General features: G+C 52.6%; 1 protein-coding gene across 1 annotated transcript in view; it reads left to right on the top strand.

Annotated features, from left to right (window-relative positions):
• Window positions 1–2,977: 2,977 nt before the first annotated feature.
• Window positions 2,978–23,871, top strand: part of NDNF (neuron derived neurotrophic factor) — a 33,775-nt gene continuing 12,881 nt past the window's right edge. Inside the window, exon 1 of the mRNA XM_037036295.1 lies at window positions 2,978–3,403. The gene's annotated coding sequence lies outside the window, so the exon portion shown is untranslated. The remainder of the gene's footprint in view (window positions 3,404–23,871) is intronic.

Below are 23,871 nucleotides of genomic sequence, written 5' to 3'. Positions count from 1 at the left end.
CTCCTTCCCTCCAATGAAACCTAAAGGGCTGTCTCAACCCTGGTTGACTGGATGCCCCACCAGCCTCGTGGGGTTCAGATGAATCTGTGGCCCCCACTGTGGCCAGGAGGGAGCTGACCCTCCAAGAAAGACCCTCACCGACTTCTCTGCTGTCCCCTCCCCGTCCTATTTTGCCTCAGCATCACGCAGTGATGACCTGGTGTCTTAGGTAAGGAAGGCAGAAGCACACCTACTACACAAATGCTTCCCCTACCAGCCTCTCCTTCCTCTCAGGGCCAGACTGCTGGGCGAACGGGCTTTGGCACTGTGTCCCCAGGATGCCACCTTCCCCACTTGCGATTATCTGGCTCCTTCACACACCCACCCACACACACACACACACAAACACACCACAAACCACAACTGCTTAGGTTAGGGGAGCAGAAAGGTCGGTGGAGAAACAGCGGCTTCCCAGCCTGGTGGTCCCATCGCTCTACCTCATTGTACCCTGGCCCCCCACCCCCTCCAGCCCTGGCTTCACCAGCCCTGCTCTCTCCAGAGTCCCCTCCTCGCTCCCTAGTCCCCATCTCCCTCTGTCACGACCTGGGGCCGGGGGCATGGGTGCTTCTGCAGGTTGCATTCTTCATCCTTCCCCCTTGGCCCTCCCATCGATGATGCTGGAATGTGGATGATCCCGATGGGGGCCTGTGATTGGCTCTTCCCCTTCCCGCCACCTACACAGTGCTGTGCTCAGGCGCCCCCACCCCCACACTTCCAACTCAACAGATTTAAAACAGACCCCATTATATCCCTCCCCAAAATGCTCCTGTGTTCTTTCCCTTGGCCAATGGCACTGTCACCTGCCTTCTCGCCCTGGCCGGAAACCTGGGATTCATCCTCCCCGGCTCCTTGCCTCCCTTACCCACCATGTCCATCCATCAGGTGCTCCCCTCAGTACTCCCTCAAGGTCGCTACAGCGCCCTCCCAAGGGCACTGCCTCACTGCCTCACACCCGAGTGTCTCCTCCGGAAACTGTCTCCTCCCGGCTCGGTCTCCTGCTTTGTCCTCTACAACAGATGTAGCTTTCTGAGACTCCTGTCTGATGACATTTAAAAACCTTAAAGTCTGGCTTCAGGGAGGTGAGGGGGTGGAGGATGGAGCGGAAAGGAAAAAGGACTCACGGAGGACAGTGTGGTGATTGTGGGGGTGGGGCGGCGGAGTGGCATATAAGGGGGATAAATGATAATGGAAACATATAATAAAAATCAATTTTAAAAGAAAACCTTAGAATCTGTTCTTGTTTAAAGTCCTTAAAAGTTTCCCAACCACAGGCCACGTTGGGGAAGGTTCTGGCTCTGTGGCCCGTGGAGCCAGAGGTTGCCTGGCCTGGCTCCCTCCCACTGCCATCTCCCAGTCCCCAGGGCACACTGCACATTTGGACAAGTCCCTCGCTGCCCCTGGCTTCTCTCTGTTTGTGGAATGCCCTTTCCTCCTGCCCTTATTGCCTGGCCTCTCCCTCATCCTTCTGAGCATTGCACTCAAAACTCGGCACCCAGGGTGCCTTCGAAACGCCAGCCGCTCCCCTCCCCACCCGAGCACCTGCCGCGGGCAGACACATTTATGTCGGCTGCAACGCCCTCTTCCTTTCTGCCTCCTTCTCCTCCACACCAGGCTGGGGGCTCCTCAGAGGTGAGCATTATGTCTTACTGAGAAATCTCAGCACCCAGACAGATGAGGTACACAGCAGGCACTTAATGAATGCTGAAAGTGAAAGTGGCCTGTGCGACCTGCTCTGGGTCACGTCTCCTAAGGGCCGGAGTCACTTCTCCAAATCTTCTGGGCTGACACCCAGAGGTCTCCTTTTCCAGGGTCATTGTCTCCTCTCGAAAAAAATAGGTTTGCACGGTGACGTCAGCACCTCTTGCAGCAAGAGTTCTGTGGCTTTACATAACGGTTTTGGGGAGCACTGATGTTTTACATAACGATTTTGGGGAGCATCGACGGTTTCCTAAACCTACCTCCCATCGAGTTCTCAAGGAGCCTCGAAGCTGTAGCAGTGTCAGTGGGTGGCCAGACCGGGGACACAAAGGCCACAGGTTTTAATGTGACCTTGGTGAGGTGGGTTTTCATCTTATTTACTGTCATTTCGCTGTGGCGATAGGAAGGGGGAAAGTGTTTTTCATGCTTTCAGTACCAACACTGTATCTTAATGAAGTATATGCCCCGAAAACTTAAAATCCGAGAGTCTGAAAGCTAGACTTGCTGAAAACTAGGTTTGCAGCTGTGAAAATGAGATCACTAAATCACTCCGTACTTTTTCCTTTGGTTTTCCTAGTCCCAGGCCAGGTTGCTAATTAGGTGACTTCTTATCACAATTACCTAGTCAGCCTTAATGGCTTCACACCCTCTGCCCCGTCCCCCAGGCTCCGAGGGCCCTTTTCGACCCTGCCGGGTCCCAGCCCCAGGAGGCTGGGCGCGCGGGCCGCACGGTGGGCAGGCGGGCGGGGGGCCGCGGGGCCCGCAGGGGTGCACCCGCTGCCTTCTGCCTCCGCCCCCGACCCCCTCCAGTTCGCTGGTCTCCCACCCCGCCCCCAAATCGACCCGAGTCCCCCTTATTGTTCTCCCGGGTCTCCCGGACGGGGTGACGGACCCGCGTCTGCGTCGCCCTGGGTTTTGTGACTTGGAGGGGGTCCCCATGGGCCTTCTTCCGCTTCCCCTGGTTCGCGGGAGGTAGGAACGCAATCGGCCCCAGAGACGCCGCTCGCAAGGGTTCGGGTTCGGGGAGCGCAGGGTGGCTGGGCGTGTGTGTGTGTGTGTGTGTGTGTGTGTGTGTGTCCGCGCGCGCGCGCGCACGCTGGCGCGCCCCGGGAGGGAGGGAGGGAAGGGGAGGGGCCCGGGGAGGCTGCGGGCAGAGGAGGGAGGGGCGGGCAGCGGCGGGTGGGGAGGACTCCGGGCTTCAGCGGTGACACTCCGGAGCCAGCGCGCACTCCCCGCTCGGAGCCGCCAGAGAGCGGAGCGAGCTGAGCCCCGCGTCGCCGCCCGTGCGCCCCTTTCCCCGCGCCCGCCCACTCTCCAGCCGCATCCTCCGCACTCTCTCCTCCCGAGGATCTCCCGCGGCCGCCGGCCCTCCGGCCCCGCTCCGGGCCCCGCGCCCCGCGCCCCGCGCCGCCCGCCCCACTCCGCGCAGCAACTTGGGCGGCCGCGCGCGCCGCAGCCGCGTCGCCTTTGAAGTTCGCAGCGCCGCCCGCAAAGTTGAGACGCCCCGGCAACTGCACTCTCTTGCCTGCTGCCGCCTCCGCCCGGTCCCCGCGGGTCCCGAACGCTGGGCTAAGCATCTGGCCGCCGCGGGACGTAGACGTTTGGCGCCAACTCCGCGGGGACCGAGTTTCTTCTCCCCCAGGAGGAACTGGCAGGTTTCCTCCAGGTGAGTGGGGAGAGGAAAGCCACCCCCGACGCCCGGCGCCCTCGCTCTCCCGGGAGAAACGCGCCCGCGGGGGGCTGCCGCCCTCTTGGAGGGGTACGCGCATCCCTACACTCAGTCGCCGCAGGCGAGGGCTCCCGCTGCCGAGAGCTGCGGGCCCGAGGGGCACGGGCGGGTCTCCGCAGCTGCCTAGTGGGGGGCGACGCGGGCGGGGTAGACAGGCGGGGTCCCGGGATCCGCTGAAGCCCGCGGGTGCCCGACGGAGCCTGGGCACTGGCTCGGCTCGCCCGCGGGAGGGCTGCGGCTCCCTGAGGCTCCGGCCCTCCGAGCGCCGTCTGCGGGCTGGCCTGGCCGGGCGAGGGCGGCAGGGTGCGGGCACTGGGACATGCGGCGCCGCCACTGCAACCTCTCTAGTCCTCCGCGCCGCAGGCGAGCGTCGAGAAAGTTCCAGGGATGAGCGGGCTGCCCTGGGACGGGTCCCGCTTTGCCCGGAGAGCAGCGTAGCGGCGGGACGCAGCGACGGGAGTCGCGCCCAAGCAGGGACATGGCGCGAGTTAGGGTCCTCTCTGGTCGGCCAGCCTGCAGGACGGAGCTGAGAGCGGCCTGGGCGCGCGTGAATCCCGACTGGCGGATCGGGTGCCAGCTCTGCCCTCCGGCACATCCAGGCTCAGGGTGACGTCTGCCTTCCTCTTGCGCCCTGGGCGCACCCTCCTTCCCGCGCCCGGAAAGCCGCAGTCCGGCTCCATGCTCTGGACCCCGCGGTCTCCGCGCCCGCCCGATCCAGCTGGATCTCTGTCCTCCTTCTGGCCCCTTCTGGGCGCTGTCCGTCTCCTGCTCTGGGCACGAGGTTCTCCCCGAAACCAAGACCTTGAGGGGAAATGAACCCGAACAAATGTCTCTGGGTTTGATTTTTAAAAAACTGAGTTCTTTGGATAAACTTAGTTGGGTTGGTAAAATTTGTTTACTTATCTTTCCATCAGGATAAATCACAAAGAAGAATTTATTCTTGTAGCTGCTGATCCGTCTAAACACCCTGCCCCCAGTCCGTGTGTCCCCTCCCCCGCCTGGCTTCCTATCCCTTTCTCTTCCCAAGGGGGACTGTCCCACCTCCTCCTCGCGTCCCACCCCTCTCCTCCCACCGGCCCCGAGCGCCGGTGAGAACTCGGGCGTCGTCAATGGAAATCAATAGGGCCCGCTCCCTTCTCCGCCCCCTGCGCTGGGGCCGCAGGCTCTGGGGCGGCGGGCCGGAGAGCGGGGCCCTCCTCCCGAGGAGGGCGTGAGGGCGTGAGGCGCTGAGTGTGTGATTGTCCCCAAAGACCCCAGGGACTGATGCCAGAGCAGAGAGGCTCTCAGAGCCCGGTGCGTTGAGGGAGACCGCGTTATGATTCCTTATTGTTCATTACGGGTGGTAATGAGGCCCTGACCCTGGCCGACTGTGCCGATACTTGGTTTTGGTTTTATGCCCGTCTCTTATTACCGCGGTTTCAGAAGGGGAAACACCGAAAGGGTATTGATGGCTTACACTCATTCCGCATATGGGATGAATCAAATGTGGAAAAGGTGCTGTCATTTTATTAAAGTTTTAACCCATGAACTTTCAGAAGGTTGCAGTGTTGTGAAATGTCCTCATTTGCCTCCATCTGGCTTCTTAACGTTAGAAAAACTTGGCAACGTAGTTAATTATGGTCCCAATTCCCATTTTCAATCTAAGCCCATATCCAGGATTATATTAAAATATCACATCAACTCACCCTTTAAAGGTGACTCGGGTGAGGTGAGCTTCATGGGGATGGGTCAGCTGGGAACGGGAGGCTCACAAGTTGGAGGCATCAGCTCTCCTTCAGATTCCTCTCAAAAGTCCTTATTTCTTCCTTTAAAGAAAGACGTGGCGTGTGCTCGCTCTGCACACTTCTTGACTTCAGGGGACGTCCGCAATCTGCGTCCCCACGCTCGACACCCAGCAGCTCTCAGCTTTGTGTGCCTGCTTGTTTCCATCTTCCTGTCAGGACGTTTTATTCCTTAAACCTGCACGTCGGCCTCGCCGGCTTCAGGCGGCCGGAACACTCTGTTTGAATTAGCAACTATCATAAAGAAGAAGCTGGAAGTCTGTAATGGGCCTGTGTTGCTAGGAGTGACGTGCGGTTTAGATTACGGCTTTATTTCAGCAGAGATGGGACGAGGAGCATAAAACATCTTTTAATCACTTGCAGATACAGCTTTTATCTCTTAAGATGTTACAAATACATAATTGAAAAATATCCTTCCCTGAAGGACGGCCACCCCCACCGCCAGCTCGGGTGTCCTGCGTCTGGGGAACAGCCGTTCGGGAAAGACTCACTGACAGCAGCCGGAGGGACGGTGCCGTGACCTTGGCTGTGGGCTGAGGACACACTGCCTTTGGGGTGGCCACAGTGGGTCAGCCTCCAGAAAACCGAATGGGGTGACTTTTTCAACTGGCTCTGTGAACCTGGTGATTCAGATTCTAGGTTTCTCGCTTGGACCTACTGACCAGACTCTGAGTTTGGAGGGCAAAAAATGTGCTGGAAAACCAACACGTTAGTTGAAACGAAAGGGGGAAAGGTAGAAATAAAGTGTGTCTGTCGGGTGTCTTCCTGTGTTCTTTCCTATAGTAGTTTTATTCAGCCCAGCCAGAGTTCAGAATTTTGACTTTAGGACAGATTGTGTTTTTGTTGTCACGGTTGTGGAGACGGAGCTTCGTTTCTCAGCTTGCCTGATGGTGGAGTAGGTATTGGGAGGGGAATAATTATGCCCGAATAAACAGGTAGCATAGGAGTCGGTGCGCTGATGAAAATTGTTTTAAACCTTCCTCCTCCATTCTCCCAGCAATCAGGTGGTTGGGTCTGGGGTCTGGGAAGCGCTCCCACACTTTTCTGCCCCCTGCCTGGCGGCCTGGCCCTGCTGCGGGGAGCCGGGCACCCAGGGCAACGGCCCTCAGCCTACCACTGGGCTTGTCCCAGAGGTGTCTGCACTGGGCCACAGGCCGGCGTCACCTGAAGAAAACCATTCAGATTATCCCTTTGACCTTGAAACAATATCTAGAAACCATAAATATTTAGTGTGGAGTGATTATTCTGAAAAAAAGTAATTTATCCCTTCCTGTTGGCTCACAATCATTTTGTAGAAGCAACTGCTAAGCAAGTTATAATTGAATAGTAAATCCAAATCTTCCCTTTGAAACTGATTTCACAGTTAAAGTCCTCCAAGATTTGCTCTGTTTAAAACTAGCCTGTAACGTGCCGCCTGAAGTCGGGCTGAATTCCGCTCTGTTTTCCCGGGATGATGTCACAAACGCAGGCTGACATCGGGAGGTGTCGGAGAAGCAGAGCCGCCAACATTTCGCTGCATCTCACCGTGGTTATGTTGACTGGACATTCAGTTTTATTTCTGGGGAGACCACACCACTGCAGGGTGAACCTGTGTTTGCGGGGCTGTGGAGGTGGGTCCGTGTGTCTCCTGCCACGGCTGAGCTGACCCTGCTTCTTTGCTGTTCTCTAGGCCGTCGGTGCCCAGAGAGGGCCTTTTCTTGGCTGCGTCCTCCCCAAATTCACTTCCTAACCCCCAAGATGCTGTACCCACACTCCCTCCCTTCTTGCTCGTATTTTACTAACAACTGCAAACCAACAAATCCATGCACTCTAGTCTTTTGAAATAGTTTGAAAATATGAAATGTATAATATGAGCTCACCCCAAATATCAGAAGTATTGCTTGTATGGCATTTTACAAATCGAGAGTGAGGTGTCAGACCTGATGGGATAACAGAGAACTAGCGATACGTTTCTGCAGATTTCTCCCTTCGAGATGAAGAGACAGATTTGACCGTGGAACAGCTGGATACTGGGTCCTGTTACGACATTGATTTGTTTTTAAAGAATTCACTGAGCTTGACTGGCTTTAGACCTCACTCTGAAGCCTGCAGACCTCCAGTTTGCTGGTGTGGAAACTTCCCAGGGGACACGTCATCGTGCCCCCCATGATTTCTGGGTCCTTTGGGAACGCATTTATTTTAGTAAGTTGGTTTTCATTTGTCAGTTTTCCCCTGCAGCCAATTTGAACGTGCACACACTCAGTGCTTCGTCTATTTCCCCGAAGTTTTTATTTTTAGTTTCACTTGTGAAAACTCTGACCCTTTCAAAACAAAAGCTGGCATGATGTGTATCCTTAACTTCCCAGATGTCTCTTTTAATTATTCTTTTCAAAGAATTAGCTGCCTTTTATATAGTTGTGAGAAAAAAACCCATTTTTTTACAAGCGGCGGGGTTGCATAAACTTTGGAAGGAACTTAGTAAAAACATGATCACATGTGATTGGAAACCGAGCTATTCGAGTGGAACTCCCAGCCCTGGCTTCCGTGGTGTGGTGTGGAATGCAGTCACCAGTAACAGAGAGTGATGCTCTCGCGTCCGTCCTCTCGTGGGCACGGCTTCAGCCGGCATCACACACCGTGGCGGCTGAGTGAGAGGGGCCGCCATACGAGGTTCTGGCTGCTGGTGTTTTTCTCTCTCACATGCAGTTGAGGTCAGCGGCCTCTCTCTCCAGCTGTGTGCTCAGCGGGCCTCCGTCCCACAACCTAAAGACAGGACTAAACGCAGGCACTGCACTCAAAAGGTGTTTTATCACAACTAAAAACCCGTCCTAACCATATTTCATTCTCCAAGACAACATCCCAATAGACACAGATCCCGGAAAATATGAGACTGAAACTCATCAAATGAGTAGGAACAACTACAGTTGGAGAGATTTGCAGAGGGTGACATGTTCGAAATCACCATGACTATTGGCCAAGTTATAACACAGAGACTGCAAACAAGGTTCCGTGGGCAAAGGCAGCTGGTGCCGTGTCTGGATAGCTGGCAAACAAGTTGAGGGGCAGCCTCGTGGCCCTTACTTGAAAATATGATGTCAAAAAGGGGCACATTAGTGTCACGGGGCTTGGTTTCCTCTGGACTGCTTTCTCCCACCTCACTGCTGCAACGGCCCCTGCCGTGCAGACAGTCACAGCTCACAGCGTGTCGATGTGAAGCGTCGGCCATGGCTGTCCCTGAGGCCTGCCCTCCTGTGTGCGGGTCAGGTGGCCTCCAAGCCCGTGGCGCCGAGTGTAACGTTAGGTGTTTTATTCCTGTAATAAAATGTGTTTCTGATTAAGTGATCAGTCATATAAAAAAACACCCAACACTAAAAAAGACAGACACATACAAACATTAATGTACTTCATCCATTCGTTACATTGTTTAAAATGCATTGAAAGACAAAAATAAAACTCTTTTTATCCACAAGGACACTCTAGATTTTAAACAAAATACTACTCATATGTTGCTAGTGCCCAAAGTGCGTTAATTTTGTATTGAGTTGTAGTGGTCCCTAAAGCACACTGATGTTGTCAGAAGCTTGATGTTGCAGTGGGCCCAGGAGTTCTAGACCCTGTCGTTGAAGGGGCATTTGTTGTCGATGGTGGTGGCAGAGACTTGTCACCCAGGGCCAGCAGAGATGCCTGGTGGGTGCGTCTCTCTGGCCTCCGGAGCCGAGGACAGCTCCATTGTTCCGGGCAGTGTTCTGGGCAGTCCTTCAGGGCAGGCTTTGATGTGGTATGACCACGTATTCCTTCTTTGTGCAAGGACAAAGCTGCCTCCTCAGTGGGGGTGGGGGGGAAGGTGTGGCCCTCTAGCAATGGTGGCAGGACCGACTTTCAGTGTGCGCACTCGGTTACAAGTTACACCCGGGGCGGTGCTCGGACAGCCCTGCTCTGAGTTGGATGCTCGGCCTCTGCCGTCTTGGAATCTTCATTTTTGAGCTGAGGCCTTGCCCTGAGTCCCACAAATCATGGACCTAACCCCCAGTCTACCTTGGTGTGAATTTAAGACATAGTGTCTTTTAAAAATACTTTTATTGATTTATTTTTAGAGAGGGGAAGGGAGGAGGAAAAAGAGGGAGAGAGACATTGGTGTGCGAGCAATGCACTGAGCAGTTGCCTCTAGCACGTGCCCACCTGGGGACCTGGCTCACAACCCAGGCGTGTGCCCTGACTGGGAATTGAACCGGCGACCCTTTGCTTCACAGGCCGGGGCTCAATCCATTGAGCCATACCAGCCGGGGCAAGACATAGAGTCTTGATGTCGAGGAATTAGAAAGGACATTTGAGAGTACCTTTGCAAGGTTAGGTCCAATGAATATTTGTGCAAAAAACGTGTCTTTTAAGTAAAGTGAGAGAGAGAAGGTTGTCTTTTTCAGTAGTTGAGGTAGAGGGTTCCCACTGCCTCTGAAATGATGCTGAACAGGTCAGTATTGGCTTCTGGGAGGGTCATTCTGGAAGAGCAGAAGCCTCTAAAGGGACTGTCCTCATGCCTCGTGTTGGCACACAGACCTTTCGTTCGGACGAAGGGTGAGGGCCTCCGGGAGTCGACTTATGGTTACTTCTGTGCATAGGAGGAAGCGAGCTTGGTTAATGCTACATAGTATCTGTTGACAAGGGCATCCTTACTCGGCATTCGGATGGACCCTGAGCAGTAGAAGGTGGTGCAGGGGGCTCCGAGTCCGTAAAAGCAGCACCAGGTGGAAGTGACGACATTCTAATAACCTCTGACAAGAAGTCATCCCTGCCCGCGAATGAACCAGGAAAAGGTCCGAGTATGCGCTTCCTCCTCTGCAACCGTGATTCCTGTCCCAGTACAGGGCGCCTTCGGTTATTTGTATATATTTCCCATATATATTATGAAGTTGCTGTTCTGGGGGGTTTGGAGATAATGCATTAGAGTCAGAGTTCTCGGGAAAAGGTGGACAGGAAGCTGATGGGGTCCACAGATAAATCACCCCCATTGTCTTAGTTACTTGTATAAGCATTTCATGATTCCTCAGCTAACCATATGTACCTGCTACATTCCACTGTGCTCCAAAAATTTCGGTATCCTATGAGTTAAAAAGGTTATCCATCCTTCTTCATGCCCTCATAAAAATATATATTGTATTACCTTTTAAATATTTTATTTGAAATTTTATTGATTTTCAATGGCATTCTCAAGTCTTGACCTACATTGGAGACGTTTCGGTGCTTTGGAGCTCAGGCAAATGAAAACAATTCTGCTTGTTAATTATAACTGTGTGTAACCCACCATTGTGTACAAGGCATTCCTGCGGCCTGCGATTCCTTACTCCCCCCAGGAACCCAGTGAGGAAGATGTTACACCCTCCCATTCCTGAGAAATGCCGGCCCTGGGTCAGCAGACTCACCCCAACTCACAGACTTTTAACATAAAGTGATACCTCTTTGATTTCAAAAGTGAAATTGATGGAAATGTCTAAAATTTTAAAACAGAAATTAATTGCTAAATGAATTTGCAAGGACACAATTTACTTTGTTTTTTTAAAATAATTTCATGATTCAAAAATATCATTGAGTTTAATTCCCCAAGACCTTAATTGCAGACTACTTATGTGCTAAGTGTTTGTTCTGGCAAAAGTTATCTTATTAGGGGTAGTATTTATGGTCCTGCCTAAACATCTCAAAGTAAAAGAGAGTAAAAATGTTCTGGTTCAAAACAGCACAAAGGACTAGCAGCTGTAAAAAGGTGAGTAACGTGCACACCTGCCCTGCTAGGAAGTTGAAGACCTGTCCAATAGCGGACACTGTTGAAAGTGAAAGCAGTGTCAGTCTCTGAATGTCTGAAGGTCACCGTTCGACCCTTCCCCTGCTCCCCAGCCGCTGTCACACGCATCCACCCCAGTCCCCAAAGGCACCCTCGTGGGTCACGTCGCTTGGTTGAGCAGCAACCGCAGGGTCGGCTCCTGAAGGCAGATCTTCCTCAGACCTCATCGCATCCGTCCAACGGACTGGCCACAACAGTCTGGGCGTTAAAACGCCCTGAGACGCGCCATTCGTCCAGTCAGATGTGTGTGTGTGCATGTGTGTGTGTGTGTGTGTGTGTGAGACAGAGAAAGCCATTAACCTACTTTGGAGACAAGTTGTCTGGAAGAGGAAGTAATAAAACATATTTTCTTGGAAGAAGGAGTTAAAGTTTATGGAGACACATAACCCCCCGTGACTTTGAAACATATTCCAGTTACGTATGATGGATTCAAAACTAAAACCCAGTAAACCGATTTCACATCCCTTTTTAGATTAGTGGCGATGCATCGTGATTCAGCTCTGCAGTTATTCCATTTCCATGAATGATGTGGCGTTTTCTGAGAGGTAAGCTTTGTAGTGAAGTCAGTTCTAAGATCTTTTCAATAAGCGACATTTTATTTACCTCCACATTGGATGAAATTGTGCATTTCAGTGGGAAAATGAGGGGGATTATAGACACATATGATGTGATATTCCAAATATCCTGAGAGTTGAGAGCCCTTTAATACATAATGAGGAATAAGTAAGTGTACATAGAGAAAGAGCCTGTACACACACACCACCACTAACACTTCAGCCACCAAATGCAGCCCGTTACTGGAAAAGTCTTGACGTTTTGAGTTTGTTCCCGCCACAAGGCAACGACAGCACAGAGGGGGTTTGAAAACCCCTTTTCCTCTCTGAAGGCTCAGCCCGGGGCAGTGACTGCCGGGCACTGAGACTGCAGCACTCTCAGCTGCAGCCTTTCCAAAACGCTTCCCCTAAATAGTTTTTTAAAAAGAAAACCACACCTCACTGTATATCTTACTTTTGAGGGGAAAGGGAGGAAATAATTGTGAGTTGAACTCCCGTGTGGGACTTTCGTGGCCTGTCATTTATTTGTCAAAGGTTTACAGGCTCACGTTACGTCTCCGTCACTTTCTACCAGCTCCTCATTAAAAGTGGCCGCGGGGTCTCTCTATATCATCTGCACCGTGACTGTCCTGTTCTTTAACCACCTTTTAATCCAGAAATAATAATGCCGAGCGTCCCAGGAACGGGGCCTAATCCTCAGCTCTCTCATCTCAACACCTGCCTCTCAACTCCGCTGCTGGACCTAGTGCGGAGAGAGCCTGGGCTCACTCACTGTGCAGCAGGATTTACTCCAGTTGCCCACACAAAATCGAGGTCCTGGGATGCTGCCTTTCAAGGCTGACGGAAAGGGTGTTGGGCGTGTTCTGCGGTCAGGTGACCATTTTCAGAAGCCCGACATGTCGGCCTGCCCTCTCTGTGTTTCCAGCCAGTCTCTCACTGAACAGCGACCTAAGGGTCCCTGATTGAAGTATAAACGCCTGCGATGGTCCTGTGAGAACTTCGTCAACTCAAGTCTTCTTTTCCTAAGTCCGGTGATCAGACTGTTTCACTTTGGCAGCCTTTTAACTGTCCCGGGGCTTGAACGAATGCGCACGTACCAATGTACATACATCCGCACTCACACAGATGGCATGGGAGTGGGGGACAGAAGAGAGTAAAGAACAAGCCAAGTTGAATTCAAGCATTTGTAAGAAACTCCGGGTCTGAGTTGGCAGGAGCCCGGGGCCTAGGAGGAGAGCACTGAACAGGAGCGAGGAGGAGGTCAGACCAAGGCAGCAAAGGGGAGACGCACGTGAGCTGTGCCTTCGAAGTTCTCTGGACTTCCAGATTGTCAGGAATCGGTGTCCTTGGAGAGTATTGTTTTTTCTCTCAAAAGGCGCGGCTCCTCTCAGTTTGAAGTTTGTTCTTGGCCTGGGGTTTTGTAAGAGAGATACCTATACAAAAACTGTTACTCCAACTTCTTTTTTTCAAGAGTAAGACAACTCTGTACTCCGATACCGCTCCCCCTTTTCTTCTCTCTGGAAATAAGAATCATTTTAGGGTTTAACTATTTAGGGTTTAATCATTTAGGGTTTAACTACTTAAGACCCCTGGTATGTCTGTCTCACTCACCCAACTTTAGAGTGTATTACCTTGATTACGGTTATTTTTAAATCACGGTTTGATTTTGTCCCGTGCTTGGCACTGAAGGCCACCTCGGGTACTACGAGAGCAGACAGGCTGTGGGCTGTCACATAAAGTAAGGGGCAGTGGGGAGGGGAAGATTCAGGACTGGCAGATATTTGGAGCAGTCTGAGGTTGGGTCCGCCCGTGGAATCAACTCCACTTCTTTAGTCTATGATTACTCTACAGTGGGAATAAATGACTGCTTCTTGGCAGGACCTTACTTTTTGGCATTGTGTTTGCAAACTCCATGAGGCACGTAAACAATGAGAAACTCTGGTGTAACTTGGAGTCTTGTCATAGTCTCCTAATGGTCCACGGCTCTCATTGCTGGGCTTTAAGATAATCAACGTGTCTCCTGGGGAATACACCTGCATGTCTTTCTTTTTTATGTAAAGAAGGCAGAGTAAAGACAAGGCTATGAAATAATGTGGGTATAATAACAGTTCTCAAAGGACTAGTCATTCCTGCTTCTCCCTAAATTGGTGTTTAAAATGTTAAACTTGGATAAGGAATGGGAATTCGAAGTCAGGAAGTTCGAACAATGGAAGTCCGGGCGGTGAAAATCACGGCGCTGTAGTGGCTGATGGGAGGTCACAGGCCTGGAGGACACAGAGCTCCGCAGGTGCCGCCCACCAGCAGCGGCTTTCCTGCCCCTGGGAGCTTGTTGGGAAGGAGGTGGCTTGGGCCCGGGCCCTCTCGGGTAGAGTCTGCGTCCCGGTGGGAAAACTGGCCATCCTCGTGCACGGCCAGGCGCGAGAGGGGCCCGTCTACACGGTTCCTGGCTCGGTCAGAGCGCATCCCAACCAAACCAGGTACCACACGTTTTCAGAGGGAAGAGGCCCTGTCTTGCTCTCACCAGGGCGATTTTGGGTTCCTCGGGACAGGAGAGGTTCACCCTTATACCGGCACCCGGGCCACCCAGCACACGCCTGTCTGTGGCAGCCACGCCGACCGACAGTCGTGATATCCAACTTTTAGGTGTCACATCGCAGGTTATTATAAAAGTTTACACCTCTAAAACGATCATTTCCCATTTAGCTCATATTGCCTCTTGTGAGACAAGTTCATAAATCAGCCCCTAGAGTCAAATTTATTATGTTCATTGATTCATTACACGCCCACAGCATGTTCGTGGGCCAGTGCTTGGTGTTGGGCTGTGTGACCTGCATAATAACTTGCAGCTGAAGAGGGTTTCCTTCCTGGCCCTGGGGTCTCAGGAGTACAGACAGTTTACACGGTCCATACAAGATGCGTTAGCATTGTCCCAGTTCCTCCATCTCTCCCTGCCCCACGCGTTGTTTGACAGAGCCTGTGTCCCTGTGCCCCGGGCGGGTCTGCGAGGCCGCTCTTCCCTCCCGTCCTGCCTCCAGCTCACCTGCTGGAGCCCCATTCTGGTGACTCCGTCTGTGAGACACACCCCCCTCTCCATTCCTCTCCCTCTCCTGCAGGGAGCTGGAGTGCCACCTGCCTGCCGCGGGCACCCCCGCAGCCCTTGCCTGCTCGCTCTTTTATGCAGATGGCAGCGTTTCCCCCTTTACGTTACCCGTCTCCTACAACCCACTTCCTACACAGCGGACTGTGTCATTCCTAGAAGACACGGGTCAGGTCCCAGGCCGCCCGCTCAGAATGGAAGCCGAACTCCTGTAGACGGTTCACAGCATTCTGGGGGCTCTGCCCTTTGCCCTCCGATGCGCCCTTGACCCACCGGGTCCACACTGACACCCTGCCCTTTCAGCAGTGCCCTGGGCCTGGGGCCACCCGAGGGCCTTGGCATGAGCCGTTTCTCTCCAGGAACGCTCTTCCCGTGACGTCTGTTCCACTGGCTTCCTCTTGTTCGTATCTCAGGGTCAATATTGTTTCATCCAAGGAAGCGTCTCAAAACAGCTCACCCACAGTGGCCCCTGCCACGCTCTCACGCAGGCCGGTGTTAATCCTCCACGTTGCAAGGAATACCAGTCAATGGAATCTTCTTACGTGCCTTCTGACCATAAACACTTCAGGAAGAGAGGACGTCTTGTGTTCCCGGCATGGTGCTCCGCGTCCGGCACAGGGCAGGCGCTCCGTTCGCACTGGTTTAACTCTCACTGATGCAGGCCTGCCTCGGCCCCAGCTCCCCGCCTCCGTCTCCCGTCCAGAATCCAGTTCTTCCTTCTCCCCCTTTCTCTCGGCGTCCTGCTCTGTCCTCGCCAGTGCTGGGGGTGCTTCTGTTCACTCCACCTCTGTCAGGCACTTAGTGTCCTCGCTGCCCTTTGCCTCCTGGTTGGTGCCGTCTTGCACTATGGGGTCCTTTCATGCGTAGTTACTGTCCACGCAACTCGACTACAGACAGCATGGGTCCATAGTCCATATCTCTGTCCTTTCCACGCCTTTTTAGCGTGGCACACACCACAGGGGACCGGCCTTTGTTGACCGTGACCGTCCACGTCTCGCCATCTAGGCCGACTGTGCTGTTGCTACAGACTCTTGGCAGGCTGTGGTGTGCCTTCCGAGCTCAACGTCGGTGTGGGGGGGGAGGGTGCAGTTTGCTAGATGCTTTGGGGGCGGTGCACAGGAAGTCACGCTCATTTGGGTGTAGATCAACAGGAAATAAGGCTTAGTTGCCAAACTAAAGTGAGAAAAGCAACCAAGCCTGTTGCCCCTCCCCGGGGGGGGGGGGGGGTTCCCTTACTCCGGAGCTCATGGGCCTCTCCGAAGACGGTGGAAGCCCTCCCAAGTGTCTCGGTTGTAAGTACAGAGGAAATTTTGATAGGAGGAAGGTGGTCAGCATTTTGTCCCGGTTTTAGGTTGCATCATCTTCTAAACTGCTTTTGGATTTATTGTATCTTTTCATCACATTTTAGATCTGCTCCTTCCTTCCTGGATCACAGCTATTGCTGTGATTTAGTTTGGGCCTATCATTTGTTACTCTTTTTATTGGCATTAATTATGGTAGGAATGCACAGTGACTTACTGAAGTCTGATCCCCGTTCAAACTGTTGTTATTGTGCGGGCCTGGCTACCTCCTACCACGGGCGTGCCCTGGCCCCTGCCCACCCAGCTGTGAGCCAACACGCCTTGAGACCGGTGAGGGTGAGGACTGGGCGGGGAGGGGGGTGACCGAATGGAAACTGTGTTCGGGTCTCTGGCGGATTTCCATTTCACACCACTTTCTCATCCCAACTTAATTTCCCTCCTGAATGAGAGCAGGCGGGTCGCACAGAGAAATGGTAGAGAACGTTGGAACTACTACAGCCGAAACGCACATGAAGATCCCGAATCAGNTCATTTGTTACTCTTTTTATTGGCATTAATTATGGTAGGAATGCACAGTGACTTACTGAAGTCTGATCCCCGTTCAAACTGTTGTTATTGTGCGGGCCTGGCTACCTCCTACCACGGGCGTGCCCTGGCCCCTGCCCACCCAGCTGTGAGCCAACACGCCTTGAGACCGGTGAGGGTGAGGACTGGGCGGGGAGGGGGGTGACCGAATGGAAACTGTGTTCGGGTCTCTGGCGGATTTCCATTTCACACCACTTTCTCATCCTAACTTAATTTCCCTCCTGAATGAGAGCAGGCGGGTCGCACAGAGAAATGGTAGAGAACATTGGAACTACTACAGCCGAAACGCATGTGAAGGTCTCGAATCTGCAAACATTAACCATCACGCCAGCTGTCAGGGCAGTGGCACAACAGAGCTTTGGCCCGCGGGCGCTGGGCCTGATGCTGTTCTGCGTCCTGAGCCGTGGGAGTGGGCGTGGGGCAGCCACACTCTGCGGTGAGGGTGGGCCAGGCGCTCCCTGGCCGGGGGAGGGGGGGGAGCACGGGGGGGGGGGGCTTCTCCTTAAGGGCTTCTCTCGGAACCCTTTTCTGCCACCTGCTTTATTCACCCTCTTTAATATGGACACGGACCAAACCACAATATGCTCCATTTCCCCAAATGTTCAACCCCAGCAGAGGCGGTTTCTGTATTTATCAGAACGACCAACTAATTTCAGTTCACATTTTCATTGTTTGCAAAAAACAACAAAACACAGCGGCTTCTGGAAATTAGGCTTCCCCACCACCCGTGGCTAATTTTCTGCCAGAGGGACTCTGGGTGTGTGTGACTGGGCATTTCAGGAGAGAAGTGCCCAGTCAGCCCGCGGCTCACACAGCACAGGGCACAGCAGACCCGGGGGTTGGGGCTCCCCACCAAAGCTACACTTTTTCCTCTACAGTTGGGTCAAATGCTCCAGATTTACCATCAGATGTGGTATGGCTGATTCAGACAGAAACAAATGCCCCTGAGTTTAAAAATAGAGTTAAAAGACTAAATATTTGCACTTAAGAAGGAAAATAACAGAAATCTCTGCGGCAGCCCGGTCCTTGAAAGGATCCTCCCTAAATTACAGTCATGAGGTTCCACGCTCTGTAATTAAACACTAGATTTCATTTATCCCAGACGCTGTCGCCTCCAGTGCACTTGGAATTCTCCTTTTGGGTCCCTGTAAGTCTATTTCATGTCTGTGGCCTATATAGGGTTGGGGACATTGGACAGGTTTTAAGTGAATCTTAATGACACTCTGCTTTTTCTTTTTAATTGTATACTTTGTGTGGCTTGCTTAGACTGAGGATGCTGATCTTGTTAAATCTTATAAACATGCAGTGTCTGTAAGAGTGTGATGGCACTTTTTATAGATAGGGTCACATGTGTCTTCAAGGTTGTTGGGGGCCTTGGTGGCTGGTGTAGAGGGAGGGAGGGCCAGCTTTGATCACGTGATGCTCTTCAGGTGCTTGTGTTTCCTGAGGCCGAGACCTCACCCTGGGGGTTGGTCGATGCGCTGGTGGACTGTGCCAGCCTCCTTTAATTTTTCCTTGCCCACCAGCTGGCCGTTTGACGGCTCTCAAACACCTTCCTGGGTTTGCAGGGAGAGGACCTCCCCACCCGGTTTGACTGCTTCCGCTGCACCGTGGGCTACGTAGACTAACAAGCTCAAGGGAATGCTTCGGGTGGGAGAGGGATTTGCACGTTTCCGGCTGCCCACCGCCCCGCTCCTGCAGCAGTGGAACTGCCCCGTCTCTCCATGGCCAGCTGGTCTTCACGGCGCGCCCCCCCTGCAGTCCATGGGTGTCTGCTCTCCCCGTGGGGCAGGGGCAGTGGGCCCAGCAGGGACGGTGCAGACTGAGTGGGAGAAGCAGCCCTGTCCTCAGTCCGAAAGATTCCTGACAAAAACCCATCCATACCCCTGAGCCGGAGTGTTGCCCTGCTTGCCACAGAGGGGGCATCGCATATNACTGTGCCAGCCTCCTTTAATTTTTCCTTGCCCACCAGCTGGCCGTTTGACGGCTCTCAAACACCTTCCCGGGTTTGCAGGGAGAGGACCTCCCCGCCCGGTTTGACTGCTTCCGCTGCACCGTGGGCTACGTAGACTAACAAGCTCAAGGGAATGCTTCGGGTGGGAGAGGGATTTGCACGTTTCCGGCTGCCCACCGCCCTGCTCCTGCAACAGTGGAACCGCCCCGTCTCTCCATGGCCAGCTGGTCTTCACGGCGCCCCCCCCCCCCGCCCCAGTCCATGGGTGTCCACTCTCGGGGCAGGGGCAGTGGGCCCAGCAGGGATGGTGCAGACTGAGTGGGAGAAGCAGCCCTGTCCTCAGTCCGAAAGATTCCTGACAAAAACCCATCCATACCCCCGAGCCGGAGTGTTGCCCTGCTTGCCACAGAGGGGGCAGCGCATATAAAGATAAACGTTTGCACCTGAAAGGGTCCTCTGGCGGGAAAGGGCCGCTGCTCATTTACCTTTTCTCTCACACCAACCAATGGGGCTCAGAGAACGTTTCTAAATACACTGACCTTGATGTGTGTGTGTATCATACGAACTAATTACACTTAAAGTTACTTACTTTTCAATGTTTAAAACTGTCTCTCCCTCTGGTCAATCTTTGGACAATTATATTTCAAAAGCCACTTTAATCTGGGACACCTTGGCATTCCAGCGGACGAAACCAACTGGCGTCACCAGTCACCGACATGATGAACTGTCTGAATTCCAGGTGGAAGGGCGTCTGTCTTCCTCTGCTCTGCTCACCTCTGTCTCAGCAGCGTCTGCAGGTGTGCGTCCCAGGTGACGGCCCCTAAGGGCCGGAGCAAGGTCAGGGCAATAGGCTGGCACCTGCCGATTTGACTCATCAGAACTTCCCAAGTCAGTCTCCTCAACAGTAGGGTAATAATGCCTTGATTTTTCCTTTTCTGGGCGGGGAGTCGTTGGGTGCCACGTTGCCTGATCTCCCCAGCAAAGTAAAATATTTGGAATCAGCTTAGCAACTTTTTACGTCTGTGGGGGCTGGACCCTTGGGTGTAGAAGAGAACAAGATTTCTTCCTGAGCAGACCTGTTTGCTAGGTGGCCCACCAGAGGCCCAGGACAGAGAAAGAATGCTGAGAGAGGGATTCTGAGAAGTGCTATTTAACTTAAACCTTAGACAAGCTCTGGGTACCTACAAGGCACGAGAAGAAATGAGAGGCGCGTTATACCATGCGTGAGAGGGCACTTCTGTGATCTTAGAACAAAAGTCTGTTCTCATGGATGGCCTTACCCCAGGCTTATTCTTAAGAATGAATTTTCAGTTAATTATTTGAAGTGACTAAGCCTTTAAGCTGAATGAGAGAAAATATTGTATTGGTCAGGAAAAAAATCTATATAATCTTAAAACCATCCTTTAAGAATACCTAAGTAAAGCTTTAAATTTGAATCATTGGATATAAGCTCTAAAAATATGCACAATAGTTTTAGATTAGTTATATCCTATGCTTCAAACACACTTTGTCAAAAATTTTTGCCTGTAAACTGATCAAGTCAAATGAATGATTGACTTTCTCTTATACCTGACGATGAATGAATGTTATTAGATAATATGTGGAAGCTATACTCCTACAGGATAGGAACCTTTGTATCTGAGATTATACTAATTTTCCCTGGAGTTTTATTGAAAAGTGATTGATGTACATCACTGTCTAAATTTAGGGCGTCACAGCGTGATGGTCCGATTGATGTATATTGCGATGTTGCAAGTATTGCAACACCGTAAGTATGTTGTATATTGGAATGGCTCCCACAGCAGGCTCGGCTAGCACCCGTCTTTTCCTACAGATACAACGCAGAGAAACAGCAAGGAAAAGATGCAAAGAATCACGCTCATTTTAAAGCACCATTCTTGGGAAGGCGTCCGTGGTGCCCATAATCGTTGTGACGATGAAGATGGTTAACATGGACTCAGAAACAAAAAGTGCGGGCTGAGAGGATTCTAGCCGGGGACCTCTGGTATATTATGCAAAGAAGGCAGGAGACAAAGTTGAGTCTGTCTCCTGTGGGTGGTAATCTAAATAAAAATGCCTACCTGAGCCGGCACAGATGATAAACTCGTAAAAGATTCGATAAGTAAATGCTCAGTGTCAGGAACTTTGAGGATTTGAGAGGTTATCTCACTCGCTGGCTAACACATTACTGCGCCTCAGTTTTTCTTTTTTGGACGCTGGGTGGCCCAAGACTCCTGGGTCCGAGATCAAGGACTTCGTTACTTGGGGCAACAGCAGAATCCACGGTGTCCGCACCTTCTGCCCTCCGACCTCCCGTTCCCAAGGGTGGTGCAAAGAGGCCCCTGTGGTGGGGTCCCTTACGAGAGGGGCCCTGAGCCCAGGAGTTCAGGCCTTGGATGACAGCAGGGGTCATGGCCACAGAGGCTTCTTCTTCCTGGACTGTTCACTGTGAACAAGGGCAGTCTGTCCTTCTGGGCCCAAGAGGTGCGACAGCCAGCAGGGAGAGCCCCGGGGAGCTGTCCCAGCCCCTGCTTTGCCCGGTCCTCTCGGAAGCTGATCCCCTCACTAAATATTGAATTGCTACGGCTCACGAGGGGGACACGCAATGCTCATTCTTACCATATTTGTGAAGTCACTCCTGAAAACCTGTGAGCAGCCCTCACATTGTAGTCTCTTCTCTCTGGGGTCTTCCCTATCAGGGGCTCATCTGGGAATGGAGGAAAATAACAGTACGTGCACACAGGGCTGCTGCTGGCATGACGGGGGCCAACACACGCACTGCACTCAGAGGCCTGCCTGGCGTGCAGCCCGCACGCAACACGATGCATTCGTGTTCTTGTTGTGCACTTGGAATTAATTCACCGCTGTAACCCCTGATTTAACAAAGAGGAAGTTTTTTGCACGGCAGCTGAGGATGCTGGGAAGTTTCCCGCCTGTCAGAACTAGCTACTCTCCTAACTCTGGGGCTGACCTATGCATCCCGATGTGCTGGGGCCCCGGGCAGTCTGTCCTGCCCTGCTGTCCAGTGGTGCTGGGGACTGGTCAGCTTTGCCGGCGAACACAGGCCCTGGGGAGGCCAGGCTGCCCTGGACCGGTTCCAGGCAGACATGGGCCCGCACTCGGGCTCCTGCTCAGTGTGGAAGGCCGATGCTGGCCGTTTCCCATGACACCTGCCTCATTGTCTGGCTGCCCGCTCTTAGGGGGTGAAGTTCCCGGGATGCCCCTCCGGAGTGCACGGGGCATGTTTTGTCCTGCTGAAATGACAAGTATTTCTTAACAGAGGCAGCCTGTCGCGTTCAATTCAGATTTGCCATTTCCGTCAGCGCCAGGAGCAGGGGCGTCCGTGGGGAGCAGGTAAGGCTGTGTGCAGAGGTCCCAGCCAGTTTAGCTCCTGTTCGTTTCGAGCAGGTTTGCTGCCTGTTTTCTCTGATTCCTCCAGGCATTTTTGGTAGATGTGACGCTGGTCTGCTGGGAGTCACTCACGACGGAGCTGCTGCTTACAGCCGCACCCGCCCTTGGAGTTCACCTTGCCCATCCATCCTCGGGAGAGCTGGGGGACAGACTCTCTGAGGACATTTAAGGAGGCCTGGTCTCGTTCCTAAACTGCGTGCTAGTTGCGGGGGTTGGGAGTAGTGTTAGTCGAATCCTCATTGGTTTTCAGAGTTGGGAGATCATCTATCCAAATCCTTCAGGAAATGGACGTCCAGAGTGGTGAAGTGAATTAATTGCCTGAGATGACCCATCCAGTTAGGAGCTGAAAGGAAGAAGTTGGGCTTCTCAGCTGTCCACCATGTTTTCATTCAGCGACAGTGCTGTCGAGAAGGAAGGTGGGGAGCAGGAGCCTTTGGCAAGGAATGGTAGTGGCGTTCCCTTCAGAAGGGACTGCAGATGAGCGTTCGGACCCTGCTGTCAGACCCAGCTGCATTCCCGTCTGTCTTCTGCTTGCGTACAAGGAGGTTTTTAACTTTTATTTATTGAGTGATTTCAGAGAGAAAGGAAGGGTCGGGGGAGAGAGAGCCATTGATTTGTTATTCCACTTATCTATTCATTCACTGATTCTTTTTAAAAATATATTATTTATTTATTTATCTTTAGAGGGGAAGGGAAGGAAAGAAGGAGAGAAATATCAATGTATGGTTGCCTCCTGTGAGTCCTGTTGCCTCCAGTTCCCTTGCTGGGAACTGGTCTGCAACCCAGGCATGTGCCCTGACTGGGAATCGAACCTCGATCGTGTAGTTCGCAGGCCCACGCTCAATCCACTGAGCTACACCAGCCAGGGCTCATTCATTGATTCTTGTACGATCCCTGACTGGGGGTCGGACCCCAACCTTGGCGTATTGGGATGGTGCTCTAACCAAATGGACTATGCATCCCAGGTGAATGCTTATTATTATATAAGAATAGGCCCTGGCTAATGTGGCTCTCAATGATTCGAGTCCTGGCCTGTGAACCAAAGGGTCCTGGGTTTGATTCCCAGGCAGGGCACATGCCTGGATGGCAGGCCTAGTGCCCAGTAGGGGGCGTTTGAGAGGCAACCGCACATTGATTGATGTTTCCCTCCCTACCTCGCTCCCTCCTTTCCCCTCTCTCTAAAAACAAATAAAATAAATTTAAAAAAAGAGAAAAGAAAAAAAAGAATAGTACCTACTTCACGAGGTCGTTGTGAGGACGAGATGTGATAATCCCGTCAGCAGACTTAGCACCTTGTTCTGCACGCGGCAACTCTCCGTCCCTGCAGAGGCTTCGGTCTAGAAACTGCAGAACACGTGGCAGAGAAAACCGTTTGGGGAAAGAAGTTAAGGGACGTGTTGCGTGAGCTTGCTGTGATAAAACTGCTTCTCGCCCGTCAGAGAAAAGAAACCTTCACTCCCTTTGAAGTGTCTTAGTTGTGTGGGCCTATTATTAATAGCACCGCCAGAAAGATAAAATTAAAGTCAAAAGATGGTGCAAGTGGAGGTGACCTCAGAGCGGCAGTCATGACTTCAGAAATAAAACTGGCTCTGCTTCCTTACAAATGATCGCAAGTGTTTGCATTTGACTTTCTATTTAAAGCTCTTACAAGTAAAATTGGGACCTTCCCCGGAGCCCCAGCTCCCTGGTTGGCGCTCTCAGGGAAGTGCAGTGAGACCCGAGTGACAGCTCCGTCTGGGGGCAGCGGGGCGAGGGGAGGCCCCCAGCCCTCTGGGCAAGCACAGCCTGTCACTCGCTCCTGACACGGAAGATCTTGCCTGTGTGAGGCTTCCCTTGGGGACACTGCCACAAGCAGAAGTCAGGCCTGACAACATCCCTCCAGTGCTGTGCAGGGGACAGTGCCTCGTAAG

This window comes from Sturnira hondurensis, unplaced genomic scaffold, assembly GCF_014824575.4.
Source record: "Sturnira hondurensis isolate 20B ecotype Veracruz unplaced genomic scaffold, ASM1482457v3 Scaffold0022766, whole genome shotgun sequence".
Lineage (NCBI taxonomy): Eukaryota > Metazoa > Chordata > Mammalia > Chiroptera > Phyllostomidae > Sturnira > Sturnira hondurensis.
Note: the sequence above shows the minus strand (reverse complement) of the source record. Positions and strands in the feature narration are given on the sequence as shown.